The sequence below is a fragment of the Ranitomeya variabilis genome, chromosome 2, assembly GCF_051348905.1.
Source record: "Ranitomeya variabilis isolate aRanVar5 chromosome 2, aRanVar5.hap1, whole genome shotgun sequence".
NCBI classification, from domain to species: domain Eukaryota; kingdom Metazoa; phylum Chordata; class Amphibia; order Anura; family Dendrobatidae; genus Ranitomeya; species Ranitomeya variabilis.
The window spans coordinates 862062363-862081897 of NC_135233.1; positions in this window are offsets into that span (position 1 = coordinate 862062363).

Sequence of the window (19535 nt, forward strand, 5' to 3'; positions counted from 1 at the left end):
TTTCTACTGAATGTGTGATACCCCATAAGTGGCTGTACAGGGCTGCTTAGCCATAAAGAGACTAGGACGGGACAGAGCACTATTTGCCTTCTGGAGTGCAAATTTTCCTGGAATAGTTTGTGAACTTCATATACAGAACCCTAAGTGCTAGAAGAGCAGAATCAATCCCTCTAGTGATCCCATTTTGGAAATTATACCCCTGTGGGAATTGTTCTACAAGTGTAGTGACGATTTTGACTCCATGGGTGTTTTCCAGTAATAAGCAGCAATGAATATTGTCAAGTGAAAATTGCAAACTGCCGTTGTAGTGACCAGTACATTATGCCTAGCTCATGCTTCTGGAGACATGCACCTTTAAGTTAGGCGGGCTCTCATTGCTTCAGAAATGCCAAACATGGACGCTACATGTGGTTTATGTACACTGTGGGGCTGAGAAGGGAGGGATTTGGGAGCGCAGAATTTGTCGAATTTTTTTTTTTTTTTTTGGGGGGGAGCTATTTCACTTTTCCAGAGCCTTTGTGCTACCAGTAATGTGGAAACCCCCTACATTTCTGTTAACAGATGACAGACCTGAGTGGGAACTTGCTTTTTTTGTGGATTGAGTTGAACCTTTTGTTAGAAACATTTTACTTAACATATGGGATCACATTTATCCTACACTCTACACTGAGCACTTACATTGGGGTTTTCATCTAAATTTCTGATTGATGTGATTCAGATAAATCCCCTCCGAGGGATCCATTCACTATAATGAAGCAGCATAGTTGCTCTGGATGCATTCTGGCCTTTTTTCAGCTGTGTCATTTCCAGAAGTGCACAAAACTGTGGCCGACGTCACTTTTATGCAATCCTAAAAATACAGACACCAACGGATCACAAGTCCTATGATGTCCATAGTGACTCTATCTTCCTCATTATAGGGAATCTTCTCCTGGGTTTCTTTCTGAAACACGCATTTCAGAGATTTACACAGAAACCCTGGTGTAAGTGCTCAGCTCAGCGAAGGATAAATGTACGCCGAGCCTTACTGCGATCTCTGGGAGGCAGAATGGAAAAAAAAAAAAAAAGTTTTTTTATGCCATTCCTTGTACGGTATAAGCGATTAGACGACGTTATTCTTCATGGCAGTGCGATTACAGTGATACCAGTTTTTTTTTTTTTTCTTTTTTTATGTTTGGCTGCTGTCACACACACTAAAAGACAATTTTTATTGCAAAATATTATGATAGCTATAATTTTTCCATATGTCAGCTGACAGTCATGTGGAGTCTTGTTTTTGTGGGATGTAGTAGTACGCCGATATCTGACATCCTCCTTTTGATGTGGGCTCCGGTGCTGAGCCCAAATCTTTTCCGGCACATGTGAGCTGTTTTGAACAGCTAACATGTGCCTCTAACAGCCGCGGGTGGAATCGCGATCTACTCAAGGCTGTTATCTAGTTAAATGCCACTGTTAAACTCTGACAGCGGCATTTAATGCACTCTTCTGGCAAGCACACCGGGAATCCCGTCCATGTCACATGACCTCTATGGTTGTCACTGCTGGATTGCTATGAGCGCCGCCTGGTGGTCGGCGCACATAACAAGTCAGCAATTCTGCTGCATACAGGTGACCTGATCATCGCCTGTATGTAACAGAGGCGATCGGGTTATAGCAGCTTCTAGCCCACCATGGAGACTATTGAAACATGTCAAAAGTTAAAAATATATATTATACTAGATGGCAGCCCGATTCTAAAGAATCGGGAGTCTAGAATCCATATATACTTTATTTATTCAAATGTAAGAATAATACAATTAATAAATAATAGTAAGAAAGAACAAAAAATGGCTGCACTCACCAGCTCTTGACAATTCTTGTTATTTAAGGTACAGTTACACAGGATCTATGAACATGCTTATGAGGGGAGTGATGAAAGACATCAGACAACAACTTTGCGTGTTGTGGCAAATGCCACAACAACGGTTCTTTGCTTAAGAACAATAATGTAAATAATAAATAATATGTATCAATAACTATGTATATTGGTATGTTCTATGACATTTTAAAATATTTCATTATTATGTGGAAAAGCTCTTAGTACCCATACTTGTGTGCCCATCAGGTATTTTCACAGTAATTTTACATCTGATGGGTTGGTATGAAACGTTTTTAATCATCTCTTGGGCTTAGCTAAGCCTTCATTTTAAATAATTCTAATAAGTACAACAGAAATAAAAGCCTTTTTGTGTATCCAAATTTTTTGTGTTTATTTTTACAGAAGTGTAAAATTTAAGAAATCAACGTTCATAGTACACCGATGGGCTAATATAAGCATGCCCATCAACCACGTCACGGTAGCCTTTGAACTGATGGGTCCTAACTAACTGATTCCTATTTCTTAATACTCAAACCTCTTTCACATCTGCATGTTTCTGATATTTGCAGAAGTAATGTTAAAAACAATACAACTTCCACACTTGGCACCAAAGAACTGACCTACAACACACTTTCAGCAAGTGCCATGCAATGTAGATGAAGCTTGGAGTTAACTTGCAGTAAATGCGGCAAACGCGGCTTCGACAATTGCATTAAATGCAGCCACAACAAAAACACTGGTAAGTGGAGATTTTGTGGCGAAAACTGCAGAAACCACATGTGCCGCACCTGCCGCAAGTGAAGTACAAATTCCGTATACATTGCATGCAACTTACAGCAAGAGTGGCGTGGGTCAGCCCTTAGGCAGGAAGTGCAGAAATAGCCTTTTTTCCACCATAAATTCTCCAAATAGCAGAAAAATGTTGATGTGAAAGCAAAATCTCTATTCTTTCCCTATCTATCTAAATATGTACCTATCTATATATCTATTTCTATGTACAGAACACACCTGGAGATAGAGATGTGTGTGAACAGCCATCCCACCCGTCTCTTACCTGTTCACAAAAACCTCACCCTTTTTAAAAACAAAATGAAATCTCTCAGCAGCTATGCTGCTGGAGCTTCAAATACAGGTTCCTATCACCAAATACAGGCATTTGGATGATACACATCTTACATCTTGTACTTAATGTGTGTTCTACTTACCTATAAAAATATGTATTGATATATCATATTTCTAAATTTATGTAGATATGATATAGAGTTATTAACCCTATATGCTAATGAGTACGTATGTTATATACGTATCCATATATATAATTGTCTAAGGGTTTTTCCGTCTGTCTGTCTGTCTTTCTGTCTGTCCTGGAAATCCCGCGTCTCTGATTGGTCGAGGCCGCCAGGCCTCGACCAATCAGAGACGGGCACAGCATAGCGACGATGATGTCATAAAGGTTGCCTCGACCAATCAGTGACGGGCACAGTCTGCCGTGAATTCGCCTCGACCAATCAGCGACGGGCACAGTATCGACGTAGATGTCATAATGGTTGCCATGGCGACGATGATGTCATAAAGGTTGCCTCGACCAATCAGCGACAGGCACAGTCTGCCGTGAATTCTGGAATCATCATTGTCCATATACTACGGGGACATGCATATTCTAGAATACCCGATGCATTAGAATCAGGCCACAGTCTAGTTTCCTACATAAGTACTTAAAATCTATATGTCTATGGCTACACTAATTTTTTTTTGTTTTTGTTTTTTTTCCTTATCTCTATACATAGAATTTGCCTATTGCTGTCTATGTTATTAGAAAAACTGAATAATGAAAAAAAAGAAAAGTAACTTTAATCTAAAATATTTTTGTAGATAATATTACGTGTAAAGACTTTAGTACTATCAGCCAATAATTGTCCTTGAAGTGGTGTATTAACCACTTTAACCCTCACATTGCAACATTGCTTCACCCTGGAAAAAGCAACATACAATTGACCATGGGCAAAAGCAGGTTCTGGTAGATAAATGCCAACTCGATGGAGGGTCTGGCCTTGAGATTTATTTATGGTCATTGCAAATGCGGGCTTGATGGGAAATTGTCTCCGTCTTAATTTAAAAAGGTAATCCAGTCTCTGATGGACACAAATCAATTCGTGGAATGAATACCACATTTCCTGCTGCTGACCCACTAATTACTTTAGCCAGTATGATATTGGCATGTAAGGCAGTGACAATGAGCCGCGTACCATTGCAGAGACCTTTGTTCGTGTTCAGATTACATAATAACATGACAATGGTGCCAATTTTAAGTTTCAGCCGATGTGAAGGCATTCCAGTTGGTGTTAGTGAATTCAAAAACTCAAGTGGGTTTTGATCGAGGTCATCAGCTTCATCAGGATCGATGCATGAGATGCAGCTGTATTTATGCTTTCGGTGTCATTCACATCAATACAAAGATTATCTCCAAAAATTTCAATTATTAAAGAGCCAGTGCATACCATGTCTGGAGGAATTTCAATTACATCATCTCCAAGGTTATGTTCATTAGATAGTTCACCATTTCCCAGTTGAAGCAACCAACTGCTGTAGTGAGGATCAATGGAGCGCATGTTGTTAATAAGTGGCAGGCGAGTAAAATGTTGCCAGTGTTGTGAATATTTTATACAGCTCTCTACAACATCAGTTCTTGTCCCATGAGGGATGACAGGAAGACATTGTCTAAAGTCGCCTCCAAAAACAATCACTTTACCTCCAAACGGTGTTTTTTCTTTGTGAGCTACATTTGTTGTCATGACATCACGTAAAACTCTATCAATGACATGCAATGCATATTTGGATAGCATTGTGCACTCATCAATAATAAAAAGTTTAGTGCTGTGCAAATCTTTTGCTGCATCGGTATCATTCTTAATCCTGGAAACAGATGTTTCATTCACAGGAATTGGAATCCCATAAAGAGAATGAATGGTTCGTCCACCTTGTAGCAAGTTGGCGGCAATTCCAGTAGTGGCAGCAGGTGACACAATGTCTCCTTGTCCTCTTAGCTGATGTAGGAGTAGATGATATAGGTACGTTTTTCCGCTGCCACCAGGACCATCAAGGAAAAAAACACTTTGCTGTAGAATTAGTGTCTTCTAAAGCTTGAGTGATAGCATCAAAAGCAAAAAGTTGGTCCTCATTTAGAGTAGCTTTCATTTCAGCAGCTGCTGATAACTCAATCTTTATCATACTGTGGGAGGAGGTGTTGTTTCTTGACTGGACGTGGCAAATTAAAATCAGTATAAGTTTTGCCATGAGCTTTAAGAACATGTTGGACATCTGTCATAGCATAGCCTTCACAATTGACACACTCCAGAGTGTCGGAGTGGTATGCATAGCAGTAGTCTTCTACAAAGTGTTCCTTAAATTCATCCCATAAGTCCCGAGGTTTAGCTGGAGGACCAAAAATACAAATGTAGGCAAACATGTCACGTAGCTGTGCTGGCATGTTGAGAATACTGGCATCAAGTAATGTATTTCTCCACAGACTATCATCAAATAGTAAGCCAAGAGCTAATGCCGCATCTTTGAAGGTTTCATGTGTGACTCCGTGTACAGTTTTTATGCTGTCAAAACTGGTTGCACCTTTGACATGTAACAATAACAATCTTAAATAGTAGCGTTCTTGGTCTTTCACACTGACAGTATACATTCGTCCAATCACAGAACCACCTGCTCGCTTTCTAACTTCCCAAGGACCTTCTTTCCAAACATAGTTTTCGGGAATTTCACGGTATAAATAAATATGAGCATGATGGTCATTCTGATTAAGCTTGAAGTAGGCCATAAGTGTAGAATTTTGATGGAGCTTTTGTTTGATGTTTCCAATAGAGTCATCCTCATGAAAATAGAGTGGCTGAGAATGCGGTAGATGTACAGCAAGGCGAATGATGCTATGAGATTGTTTATGCATTGGATATGAGAATATTCGCCAAGCTGCCTCTGGTGCACTGACATATCTTGAATCCATGAATTGGTGTGTTTCATCATGTTGGATGTTAGTCTGGCAGATTTCAAGATTGGCTTTATCATGTCCTTTGTAGACGTATTTAAATAAATATTTCACAGCCTGAATGGAACCACAAACTTCGACATTTATATGGCACTTGTATTTTAATAGCAGGAACGGATTATATGGAACCACCCACAAATTGTCAATCATGTTAGAATGGTGTTGAAAAGATGGGCCAAAGTGTCTGCGATAAGTAGGATAGGCGTCCTTAGCTATGATGGTTCTTGGTTGCAAATCTTTAGGGAAACCTTTTGTACACTTCCCCAGATCCATACAGGGAGAATTTGGGTTGTGTTCTCCACACGGACCATGAATCATATGTTGGAGAACAATTTTATGGAGCTGAGGGTAGTGGGTAGGATTGGGAATTTCAGCCCACACTGTATTGTCTATGTCCTCATCAGTCCTTAATTTGGACTTGCTGTCCAGAATAATCAAAATGTGAGCGTGTGGAAGGCCACGTTTTTGAAATTCAATTACATGAACCATAGCGCAAACTTTCCCAAATAATCCGTTGTTAATGTCTTTTAAGAGTGCTTCCAGTTTTATTTTGAAAACACGTGCCACCAAATCAGGTCTATGTTCTACACGCTGCCAAGGTTCCAAATTCTCAGTAATCTCATTCCATTTCGGATTACAGGTCATGGTGATGAATAGATCAGGACGACCATATTTAGTCACAATAGCCATGGCATCCTGGTACCGCTGCTGCATATTCCTGGGACTGCCTTCAAACGAAGATGGTAAAATGACCGTTTTTTCCAATGGGGATGCCCTTCTCAATGGATTTTTTCTGGAGATGTTCCTGGAGTACACAATAATCCTCTACTTTCAAATCCTTTTGGTGTTGACGGATATAATTTAGGCGATTTGCCTCGATTTTCACATAAGCATCCACTAAGTACTGCTGAGTGAGTTTGCCACCATTCAGGAGTGGATTAAACTGATTACGGACAGACAGCACATAGCAGTAATATTGCAGTTGTGTAACTCTGCGTGGACTTTGCCCTTGTTGCTTGAGGCCATCATGCCAGCCCTGGTCTCCGTAAGGGAAAAATAAAGGATAGAGTAAAGCATCTAAATTACTGTGTAGAATGCTGACCTGTTGTGTTCTTGGCGCCAAAGGATTTTTGGGGTCCGGTTGTAAATGTATTAAAATATCACGATTAAATGGTGGCTCTCCATTGTCATTTTCAAATACGACAGCAACTTCATTGACAGTTGGATTATTATATCGGCGAGGGTCTTGATTCCGATCTTGTTTAAGGGCCATGATGATATTTGGCATGAGAGTGCCATTAGCTTCAGCTTTAAGATGTTCTTCATGTTCCACATCTCGTAACATTTTGTAGGCAGCAACAAAGGGATTCACATTGTCTAACTGAATAGCAATTATACTCATCAAAGTGGGATGACATTTTTGATTTTGTTCACAGTTTAAACGTTGTTCATTCGCGGTAGCGGTATCCAAAATATACAGTTGGGCATAAGCTGGAACTTGATCATCACTGGGATGTAGGGTTCCAGTACGATGATATATTTGTCCATGTATACGGAAACAGTAAGGGCCATGTCCAGGTGGAGGGGATATATTGGCACCCATGGAGGCGAAAGCAAATGAGCTGTTAATACTACGAATATTTTCCATGAGATTCTTACTGAACTCACTCTCCCCTGTCAGCAATCGTTTAAAGACCTCGGGATATTGGGGTATAGGTATATGCACTTTACTCTTGTGACAACACAGAGTAAAATTTTTATCTGCTGGTATCTCAGCATTAAAATGTAATGCTTGACAATGTTCACATAAATAGTTCATAGGACCACAGGAGTGTTCTACTATGGTACTGTCATCATTAGTAAAACCTGTAGGATGTTGAGGTACAGGTTGTGGTAACGGAGCATTGGAATGTTTCTTTAAGCCAACATATATAAAGCGTGGACCTGGTAGAGGATCTTCACTGTCCACAGATTCAATCACTGAGGAGTTGGAAGGTGTATCGTGGTCAGGGTTTATTAATATGGAGGTGCAAGCGGTTTTTTTGCGCCGTTCACGGCGTGCACCAGCTGCATTTGGTAATGGTTTGTTTGTTGCCTTAGAAGAGTCAGGTGTGAAGCATGTCTTATAAGCAGACTTAACGGTGTACAGGCGATGGCGTTTATCATTTGGAGTGTAAGTAGGACAGTGTTTGCGCTTACGTGCAGATTTACCAACGGTTAAAGGAGCTTCAGGCTGCACACATTCTATGAATGGAGACAAAGAAGCTGTATTGTGGGCAGAATCTATGACTGAGGACGTGGAAATATTATGTTTGCAACGTTGAGAGCGTGCAGCAGCAGCTTTATTACTTAATCGATTAGTTTTGTCCTCAAAAGACTCATTAGTAATACGTTTATTGCAAGCAGCATTAACAGTGTCCAGGCGCTTCTGTCTGTCCTCTGTAGTCTCGTTAGCACGCTGTTTGCGCTTACGTGCGGCATCGGCGGCTTTTCGCTCTGCGTCATTGGTATACTTATTATCAGACCTAATGTTACGTGCGCCATCAGCAGCTTTGGGCTCTGTGTCATTAGTATACTTAACAGTGTCCAGGCGCTTGCATCTATCCTCTGTACTCTTGTTAGCACGCTGTTTGCGCTTACGTGCAGCATCGGTGTCTTTTCGCTGTGCGTCATTGGTATACTTATTATCAGACCTGATGTTACGTGCGCCATCAGCAGCTTTGGGCTCTGTGTCATTAGTATACTTAACAGTGTCCAGGCGCTTGCATCTCTCCTCTGTACTCTTGTTAGCACGCTGTTTGCGCTTACGTGCAGCATCGGCGGCTTTTCGCTCTGCATCATTACCATACTTTATATCACACCTGATCTTACGTGCGCCATCAGCAGCTTTGGACTCTGTGTCATTACTATACTTAACAGTATCCAGGCGCTTGCATCTATCCTCTGTACTCTTGTTAACACGCTGTTTACGCTTACGTGTGGCATCGGCGGCTTTTCGCTCTGCATCATTACCATACTTTATATCAGACCTGATCTTACGTGCGCCATCAGCAGCTTTGGACTCTGTGTCATTACTATACTTAACAGTGTCCAGGCGCTTGCACCTATCCTCTGTACTCTTGTTAGCACGCTGTTTACGCTTACGTGCGGCATCGGCGTCTTTTTGCTCTGCATTATTAGTATACTTTATATCAGACCTAATCTTACGTGCGCCATCAGCAGCTTTGGGCTCTGTGTCATTAGTATCCTTACTATTAGAGCTCATGTTGGCTAAGCTAAACAGCTTTAAGCATGGTGGTGGCAAACAACAGGTTAATAAGAGGCAGTGTCAAGTAGTAGGAAAATAGCCAGTTAATAATAGGCAATAGTTCTTTGCAGGAATACAGATATTAATAAATAGGCAGTTTATATTGCAGAGAAATTGCTGGGCAATAATGGACAATGTCCTTATGTGGCAAATAATAGAGCAATATACCCAGTGTGGCAAAGAAGAGGTTAATAAACGGCAGTCTCTCAGTATAACAGTCAGTGAATAATAGGCAGTATATGGAGAAAACACCAAACAAAAGTTCAAAATTGGTGTGAAAATGTCACTGAACCACTTCACAACTAAATATACACTCACCGGCCACTTTATTAGGTACACCATGCTAGTAACGGGTTGGACCCCCTTTTGCCTTCAGAACTGCCTCAATTCTTCGCGGCATAGATTCAACAAGGTGCTGGAAGCATTCCTCAGAGATTTTGGTCCATATTGACATGATGGCATCACACAGTTGCCGCAGATTTGTCGGCTGCACATCCCAAAGATGCTCCATACAAGGCAGGATGGATCCATGCTTTCATGTTGTTTACGCCAAATTCTGACCCTACCATCCGAATGTCGCAGCAGAAATCGAGACTCATCAGACCAAGCAACGTTTTTCCAATCTTCTACTGTCCAATTTCGATGAGCTTGTGCAAATTGTAGCCTCAGTTTCCTGTTCTTAGCTGAAAGGAATGGTACCCGGTGTGGTCTTCTGCTGCTGTAGCCCATCTGCCTCAAAGTTCGACGCACTGTGCATTCAGAGATGCTCTTAGGCCTACCTTGGTTGTAACGGGTGGCGATTTGAGTCACTGTTGCCTTTCTATTAGCTCGAACCAGTCTGCCCATTCTCCTCTGACCTCTGGCATCAACAAGGCATTTCCGCCCACAGAACTGCTGCTCACTGGATTTTTTTTCTTTTTCGGACCATTCTCTGTAAACCCTAGAGATGGTTGTGCGTGAAAATCCCAGTAGATCAGCAGTTTCTGAAATACTCAGACCAGCCCTTCTGGCACCAACAACCATGCCACGTTCAAAGGCACTCAAATCACCTTTCTTCCCCATACTGATGCTCGGTTTGAACTGCAGGAGATTGTCTTGACCATGTCTACATGCCTAAATGCACTGAGTTGCCGCCATGTGATTGGCTGATTAGAAATTAAGTGTTAACAAGAAGTTGGACAGGTGTACCTAATAAAGTGGCCAGTGAGTGTATATAGTTTTGGTAAATGGTATTATCATTTTTTGACGAAATTCGGCAGGAGCTTGAAGAGCGACGTCACTGGGACCGCCTCCACTTGCTGTGAGGTAAAAATTCAAAAATCACACCAAAATGGCGGGCGGAGTGTGTCACAGTACGGCACATTTCTGATTGGTCGCTCGCGGCAGGCGGCAACCAATCAGAAAAGTGCCGCGCACCACGAAGGCATATATCTTTGTCCACCCTGAGCGGGTGTAGGACGCTGGTGACGTCACTTATCTCCGGACATTATCTCCGGACAAAGCCACGGAAGTTGGCACAAATTGCCGGAAGTAGTATTCTAGGCAATTATATATTAGATTTTAATGTTATCAGTGTTTACCTTTGAACGTTTATATTGTATTGTCCTGTCACCAGCCATGTGTACGATTATCGGCCGAAAGCCTCTCTGGAACCAATAATCACCCCATGTAAAGGTATCTTTATAAGTTAAAGATTCAGAATACTATGACTTTTATCATATCCTGAACAGTCAAGTTTTTTATGAACCGTTAAGGTTTTCTGGTTGAAGTAAAAAAAACTCTGAGTGTTTACAGTTTGAAACCATAAAATGTTGAAAAATTATGTCATTCTTGAGTATATCACTCAATGGTGCTCATAAACGTGTCAAATTTGATCTATAATATACTTTAATATACGTTACTTTAATCTTTAATATACTTAAGAACAGGGCCCCAGACATCACACAGGGGGTCTGAAACACCGCACAGTGGTCCAAAATATCGCTGTGCTCTGTCTGGGGCCCCATATGCTGCCTGGGGCCCCTGTGCTCTGCCTGGGGCCCCATATGCTGCCTGGGGCCGCTGTGCTCTGCCTGGGGCCCCATATGCTGCCTGGGGCCCCATGTTCTGCCTGGGGCCACTGTGCTCTGCCTGGGGCCCCATATGCTGCCTGGGGCCCCTGTGCTCTGCCTGGAGCCCCATATGCTGCCTGGGGCCCCTGTGCTCTGCCTGGGGCCCCATAGGCTGCCTGGGGCCCCTGTGCTCTACCTGGGACCACTGTGCTCTGCCTGGGGCCCCATATGCTGCCTGGGGCCCCTGTGCTCTGCCTGGGGCCCCATGTTCTGCCTGGGGCCACTGTGCTCTGCCTGGGGCCCCTTAGGCTGCCTGGGGCCCCTGTGCTCTGCCTGGGACCACTGTGCTCTGCCTGGGGCCCCATATGCTGCCTGGGGCCCCTGTGCTCTGCCTGGGGCCACTGTGCTCTGCCTGGGGCCCCATATGCTGCCTGGGGCCCCTGTGCTCTGCCTGGGGCCCCATATGCTGCCTGGGGCCCCTGTGCTCTGCCTGGGGCCCCTGTGCTCTGCCTGGGGCCCCATGTTCTGCCTGGGGCCACTGTGCTCTGCCTGGGGCCCCATAAGCTGCCTGGGGCCCCTGTGCTCTGCCTGGGACCACTGTGCTCTGCCTGGGGCCCCATATGCTGCCTGGGGCCCCTGTGCTCTGCCTGGGGCCACTGTGCTCTGCCTGGGGCCCCATATGCTGCCTGGGGCCCCTGTGCTCTGCCTGGGGCCCCATATGCTGCCTGGGGCCCCTGTGCTCTGCCTGGGGCCCCTGTGCTCTGCCTGGGGCCCCATATGCTGCCTGGGGCCCCTGTGCTCTGCCTGGGGCCCCTGTTCTCTGCCTGGGGCCCCATGTTCTGCCTGGGGCCACTGTGCTCTGCCTGGGGCCCCATAGGCTGCCTGGGGCCCCTGTGCTCTGCCTGGGACCACTGTGCTCTGCCTGGGGCCCCATATGCTGCCTGGGGCCCCTGTGCTCTGCCTGGGGCCACTGTGCTCTGCCTGGGGCCCCATATGCTGCCTGGGGCCCCTGTGCTCTGCCTGGGGCCCCTGTGCTCTGCCTGGGGCCCCATGTTCTGCCTGGGGCCCCTGTGCTCTGCCTGGGGCCACTGTGCTCTGCCTGGGGCCCCATATGCTGCCTGGGGCCCCTGTGCTCTGCCTGGGTCCCCATATGCTGCCTGGGGCCCCTGTGCTCTGCCTGTGCTCTGCCTGGGGCCCCATGTTCTGCCTGGGGCCCCTGTGCTCTGCCTGGGGCCACTGTGCTCTGCCTGGGGCCCCATATGCTGCCCGGGGCCCCTGTGCTCTGCCTGGGGCCCCATATGCTGCCTGGGGCCCCTGTGCTCTGCCTGGGGCCCCTGTGCTCTGCCTGGGGCCCCATATGCTGCCTGGGGCCCCTGTGCTCTGCCTGGGGCCCCTGTGCTCTGCCTGGGGCCCCATGTTCTGCCTGGGGCCACTGTGCTCTGCCTGGGGCCCCATAGGCTGCCTGGGGCCCCTGTGCTCTGCCTGGGACCACTGTGCTCTGCCTGGGGCCCCATATGCTGCCTGGGGCCCCTGTGCTCTGCCTGGGGCCACTGTGCTCTGCCTGGGGCCCCATATGCTGCCTGGGGCCCCTGTGCTCTGCCTGGGGCCCCATATGCTGCCTGGGGCCCCTGTGCTCTGCCTGGGGCCCCATAGGCTGCCTGGGGCCCCTGTGCTCTACCTGGGACCACTGTGCTCTGCCTGGGGCCCCATATGCTGCCTGGGGCCCCTGTGCTCTGCCTGGGGCCACTGTGCGCTGCCTGGGGCCCCATGTTCTGCCTGGGGCCACTGTGCTCTGCCTGGGGCCCCATAGGCTGCCTGGGGCCCCTGTGCTCTGCCTGGGACCACTGTGCTCTGCCTGGGGCCCCATATGCTGCCTGGGGCCCCTGTGCTCTGCCTGGGGCCACTGTGCTCTGCCTGGGGCCCCATATGCTGCCTGGGGCCCCTGTGCTCTGCCTGGGGCCCCATATGCTGCCTGGGGCCCCTGTGCTCTGCCTGGGGCCCCTGTGCTCTGCCTGGGGCCCCATATGCTGCCTGGGGCCCCTGTGCTCTGCCTGGGGCCCCTGTGCTCTGCCTGGGGCCCCATGTTCTGCCTGGGGCCACTGTGCTCTGCCTGGGGCCTCATAGGCTGCCTGGGGCCCCTGTGCTCTGCCTGGGACCACTGTGCTCTGCCTGGGGCCCCATATGCTGCCTGGGGCCCCTGTGCTCTGCCTGGGGCCACTGTGCTCTGCCTGGGGCCCCATATGCTGCCTGGGGCCCCTGTGCTCTGCCTGGGGCCCCATGTTCTGCCTGGGGCCCCTGTGCTCTGCCTGGGGCCACTGTGCTCTGCCTGGGGCCCCATATGCTGCCTGGGGCCCCTGTGCTCTGCCTGGGTCCCCATATGCTGCCTGGGGCCCCTGTGCTCTGCCTGTGCTCTGCCTGGGGCCCCATGTTCTGCCTGGGGCCCCTGTGCTCTGCCTGGGGCCACTGTGCTCTGCCTGGGGCCCCATATGCTGCCTGGGGCCCCTGTGCTCTGCCTGGGGCCCCATATGCTGCCTGGGGCCCCTGTGCTCTGCCTGGGGCCCCTGTGCTCTGCCTGGGGCCCCATATGCTGCCTGGGGCCCCTGTGCTCTGCCTGGGGCCCCTGTGCTCTGCCTGGGGCCCCATGTTCTGCCTGGGGCCACTGTGCTCTGCCTGGGGCCCCATAGGCTGCCTGGGGCCCCTGTGCTCTGCCTGTGCTCTGCCTGGGGCCCCTGTGCTCTGCCTGGGGCCCCATGTTCTGCCTGGGGCCCCTGTGCTCTGCCTGGGTCCCCATATGCTGCCTGGGGCCCCTGTGCTCTGCCTGTGCTCTGCCTGGGGCCCCATGTTCTGCCTGGGGCCCCTGTGCTCTGCCTGGGGCCACTGTGCTCTGCCTGGGGCCCCATATGCTGCCTGGGGCCCCTGTGCTCTGCCTGGGGCCCCATATGCTGCCTGGGGCCCCTGTGCTCTGCCTGGGGCCCCTGTGCTCTGCCTGGGGCCCCATATGCTGCCTGGGGCCCCTGTGCTCTGCCTGGGGCCCCTGTGCTCTGCCTGGGGCCCCATGTTCTGCCTGGGGCCACTGTGCTCTGCCTGGGGCCCCATAGGCTGCCTGGGGCCCCTGTGCTCTGCCTGGGACCACTGTGCTCTGCCTGGGGCCCCATATGCTGCCTGGGGCCCCTGTGCTCTGCCTGGGGCCACTGTGCTCTGCCTGGGGCCCCATATGCTGCCTGGGGCCCCTGTGCTCTGCCTGGGGCCCCATAGGCTGCCTGGGGCCCCTGTGCTCTACCTGGGACCACTGTGCTCTGCCTGGGGCCCCATATGCTGCCTGGGGCCCCTGTGCTCTGCCTGGGGCCACTGTGCTCTGCCTGGGGCCCCATGTTCTGCCTGGGGCCACTGTGCTCTGCCTGGGGCCCCATAGGCTGCCTGGGGCCCCTGTGCTCTGCCTGGGACCACTGTGCTCTGCCTGGGGCCCCATATGCTGCCTGAGGCCCCTGTGCTCTGCCTGGGGCCACTGTGCTCTGCCTGGGGCCCCATATGCTGCCTGGGGCCCCATATGCTGCCTGGGGCCCCTGTGCTCTGCCTGGGGCCCCATAGGCTGCCTGGGGCCCCTGTGCTCTACCTGGGGCCACTGTGCTCTGCCTGGGGCCCCATATGCTGCCTGGGGCCCCTGTGCTCTGCCTGGGGCCACTGTGCTCTGCCTGGGGCCCCATATGCTGCCTGGGGCCCCTGTGCTCTGCCTGGGTGTAGGACACTGGTGACGTCACTTATCTCCGGACATTAGCTCCGGACATTAGCTCCGGACATTAGCTCCGGACAAAGCCACGGAAGTTGGCACAAATTGCAGGAAGTAGTATTCTAGGCAATTATATATTAGATATATATCTCTTTCTTAGAGAAATTTAAAAAAAAATATATATAAAAGTTCAAATCACCCTCCTTTCGCCCCATTCACAAATAAAAATAAAACAAACGTGCACATATTTGGTATCGCCGCGTTCAGAATCGCCTGATAAGAAAATAATTAACCCGATCGCAAAATGGTGTAGCGAGAAAAAAAAAAGTCAAAAACTCCAGAATTACGTTATTTTGGTTAATGCAATAACGGGCGATTAAAAATGTCAGCTTGGAGTGCAAAAAATAAGCCCTCACCCAACCCAAGATCGTGAACAATGGAGACGCTACGGGTAGGGTTGAGCGAAACGGGTCGATCATTTTCAAAAGTCGCCGACTTTTGGCTAAGTCGGCGTCTCATGAAACCCGATCCGACCCCTGTGCTTGTCGGCCATGCGGTACGCGACTTTCGCGCCAAAGTCGCGTTTCAATGACGCGAAAAGCGCCATTTCTCAGCCAATGAAGGTGAACGCAGAGTGTGGGCAGCGTGATGACATAGATCCTGGTCCCCACCATCTTAGAGAAGGGCATTGCAGTGATTGGCTTGCTGTCTGCGGCGTCACAGGGGCTATAAAGGGGCGTTCCCGCCGACCGCCATCTTACTGCTGCTGATCTGAGCTTAGGGAGAGGTTGCTGCCGCTTCGTCAGAAGCAGGGAGAGCGTTAGGCAGGGTCCACTAACCACCAAACCGCTTGTGCTGTAGCGATTTCCACTGTCCAACACCACCTTCGGTGTGCAGGGACACTGGAAGCTATTTTTTTTTTTTTTTCCTCAGCGCTGTAGCTCATTGGGCTGCCCTAGAAGGCTCCGTGATAGCTGTATTGCTGTGTGTACGCCACTGTGGAAACCAACTGCTTTTTTCAAAGCACATATCCTCTTGTTCCTTCCTTTCTGCACAGCTATCTTTTTTGTTTGTCCACACTTTTTATTTAATTTGTGCATCAGTCCACTCCTATTGCTGCCTGCCATACCTGGCTTAGATTACTGCAGGGAGATAGTAATTGTAGGACAGTCCCTGTTTTTTTTTTTTTTTGTGGGAGATTAAGATTGGCATTTCTGCTACAGTGCCATCCCTGTGTGTGCCATCTCTCACTGAGTGGGCCATAGAAAGCCTATTTATTTTTTCCGTGATTTGTGTTCTAAATTCTACCTCAACACAAAAACACTACATCAATCAGTGGGAGAAAAATATTGGCCTCAGTCAGGGCTTGTGTGCCACTGCTGTGTGTGCTATCTCTTATTCAGTGGGCTATAGAAAGCCTATTTATTTATTTATTTTTTTTCTTATTATTTGGTTTCTAAAGTCTCCCTGAAAAAAAAAAAATAAAATAAAAAAACAGTGGGAGAGTAATATTGCCCTTTCAGCTTGTGTGCCAGTCTTGACTCCTGGGTGTGCCACCTCTCTCTCTCATTCAGTGGGCCATAGAAAGCCTTTTTTTTTTTTTGTTTTTTTTAATATTATTTGGTTTCTAAAGTCTCCCTGAAAATAAAAAAAAAACTTAAAAAAACAGTGGGAGAGTAATATTGCCCTTTCAGCTTGTGCGCCAGTCTTGACTCCTGGGTGTGCCACCTCTCTCTCTCTAATTGTGGGCCATAGAAAGCCTTTTTTTTTTTGTTTTTTTTTTAAATATTATTGGGTTTCTAAAGTCTCCCTTAAAAAACAAAAAATACATAAAAAAACAGTGGGAGAGTAATATTGCCCTTTCAGCTTGTGTGCCAGTCTTGACTCCTGGGTGTGCCACCTCTCTCTCTCATTCAGTGGGCCATAGAAAGGCTATTTATTTTTTTGGTTTTTTTAATATTATTTGGTTTCTAAAGTCTCCCTGAAAATAAAAAAAAACTTAAAAAAACAGTGGGAGAGTAATATTGCCCTTTCAGCTTGTGCGCCAGTCTTGACTCCTGGGTGTGCCACCTCTCTCTCTCTAATTGTGGGCCATAGAAAGCCTTTTTTTTTTTGTTTGTTTTTTAATATTATTTGGTTTCTAAAGTCTCCCTTAAAAAACAAAAAATACATAAAAAAACAGTGGGAGAGTAATATTGCCCTTTCAGCTTGTGTGCCAGTCTTGACTCCTGGGTGTGCCACCTCTCTCTCTCTCATTCAGTGGGCCATAGAAAGGCTATTTATTTTTTTTGTTTTTTTAATATTATTTGGTTTCTAAAGTCTCCCTGAAAATAAAAAAAAAACTTAAAAAAACAGTGGGAGAGTAATATTGCCCTTTCAGCTTGTGCGCCAGTCTTGACTCCTGGGTGTGCCACCTCTCTCTCTCTAATTGTGGGCCATAGAAAGCCTTTTTTTTTTTTTGGTTTTTTTAATATTATTTGGTTTCTAAAGTCTCCCTTAAAAAACAAAAAATACATAAAAAAACAGTGGGAGAGTAATATTGCCCTTTCAGCTTGTGTGCCAGTCTTGACTCCTGGGTGTGCCACCTCTCTCTCTCATTCAGTGGGCCATAGAAAGGCTATTTTTTTTTTTGGTTTTTTTAATATTATTTGGTTTCTAAAGTCTCCCTGAGAAAAAAAAAAAAATAAATTAGGTGGGAGATTAATATTGACATTAGTGCTTGAGTGACAGTCCTGCGTGTGTGTCATCTCTGTGATTTTGTGCCACAGAAAACAGAGTGTGTAACATTGTGCCTGATTTTCCTTGTGGTCTCACCAACCTGTTAAGGGATATTGAAATCATACTGAAGTTATAGCTCACCGTGTAAGTTGTTTGACAGCAACAAATAAAGTTACTTTGGTTAAGATTTTAAAACAATGAGGAAGTCTGGTGCAAGAGGTCGTCGTGGGCGTTCATTGTCAGCTGGTAATGATGGTAGTGGTAGTGGAGCATCAGGTGGTCGTGGGGATAAAAATATTCCACCTAAGTCTGGAGCTGTGGAGCCAGTTTCGTCGTCAGGCTACACAAGGCCTCGAACGCTCTCTTTTCTGGGAGTAGGAAAACCGCTTTTAAAGGCGGAGCAGCAACAGCAAATTTTGGCTTACATTGCAGACTCAGCCTCTAGCTCTTTTGCCTCCTCTTCCGAAACTGGTAAATGTAAAAGCAGCGCGTCGCTTGTGGATGTTCACGGTCAGGGACAAGTCGCTTCCTTGTCCTCCTCAGCAAAAACTACAACAAGAGAGAAGGATGCAGCAGGCGACACAACGGGTCACTCCATGGAGCTCTTTACACATACCGTCCCTTGTTTAGAAAGTGAAACATTTAACAGGCCATGCCCATTACAAGTAGATTCTGACATGGAGTGCACTGATGCACAGCCACAGCCAGAGTACTATGCTGCTCCTTTGACTCAGACCACCACATTGCCCTCTCAGGGTACAGATCCACAATCAGACCCTGATGAGACTATGTTGCCCCGCCACGAACGCTATACCACCGACCGACACAGTGACACAGACGAAGTTGCACACGAGCTCGAAGAGGAGGTAATAGATGACCCAGTTATTGACCCCGATTGGCAGCCATTGGGGGAACAGGGTGCAGGCGGCAGTAGTTCAGAAGCGGAGGTGGAGGAGGGGCCGCAGCAGGCATCAAGATCGCAACAGGTTCCATCTGCCGGGCCCGTATCTGGCCCAAAACGCGTGTCAAAGCCAAAACCTGTTGGAGGACAGCGTGGCCATCCGGTTAAAGCTCAGTCTGCAATCCCTGAAAAGGGATCCGAGTCTAGGAAGAGTGCAGTCTGGCATTTTTTTAAACAACATCCAACTGATCAGCGCAAAGTCATCTGTCAAAAATGTTCAACTAGCTTAAGCAGAGGTCAGAATCTGAAAAGTCTAAATACTAGTTGCATGCATAGACACTTAACCACCATGCATTTTCAAGCCTGGACTAACTACCAAACGTCCCTTAAGGTTGTAGCACCCTCGGCCAATGAAGCTAGTCAGCAACGCAACATCCCTTCCGTCACTGTAAGGCCACCATTTTCCGCACCACCGGCAGTATCTGTGCAGGTTTCTTTGCCAGCCAAAAGCAGTCAGGGTCAGGGAACCACCAGTTTTGTAGGAGGAAATATTGCATCTAGGGCACCGGCGGAAACAATACCGTCTCCAACCGTCTCTCAGTCTGCCATGTACACCGGCACACCCGAAAGTTCCACGATCTCCAGCTCTCCAGTCCAGCTCACCCTACATGAGACTCTGGTTAGAAAAAGGAAGTACTTATCCTCGCATCCGCGTACACAGTGTTTTAACGCCCACATAGCTAGACTAATCTCGTTAGAGATGATGCCCTACCGGTTAGTTGAAAGCGAAGCTTTCAAAGCCCTGATGGAGTACGCTGAACCACGATACGAGCTACCCAGTCGACACTTTTTTTCCAGAAAAGCCATCCCAGCCCTGCACCAGCATGTTAAACAGCGCATCGTCCATGCACTCAGGCAATCT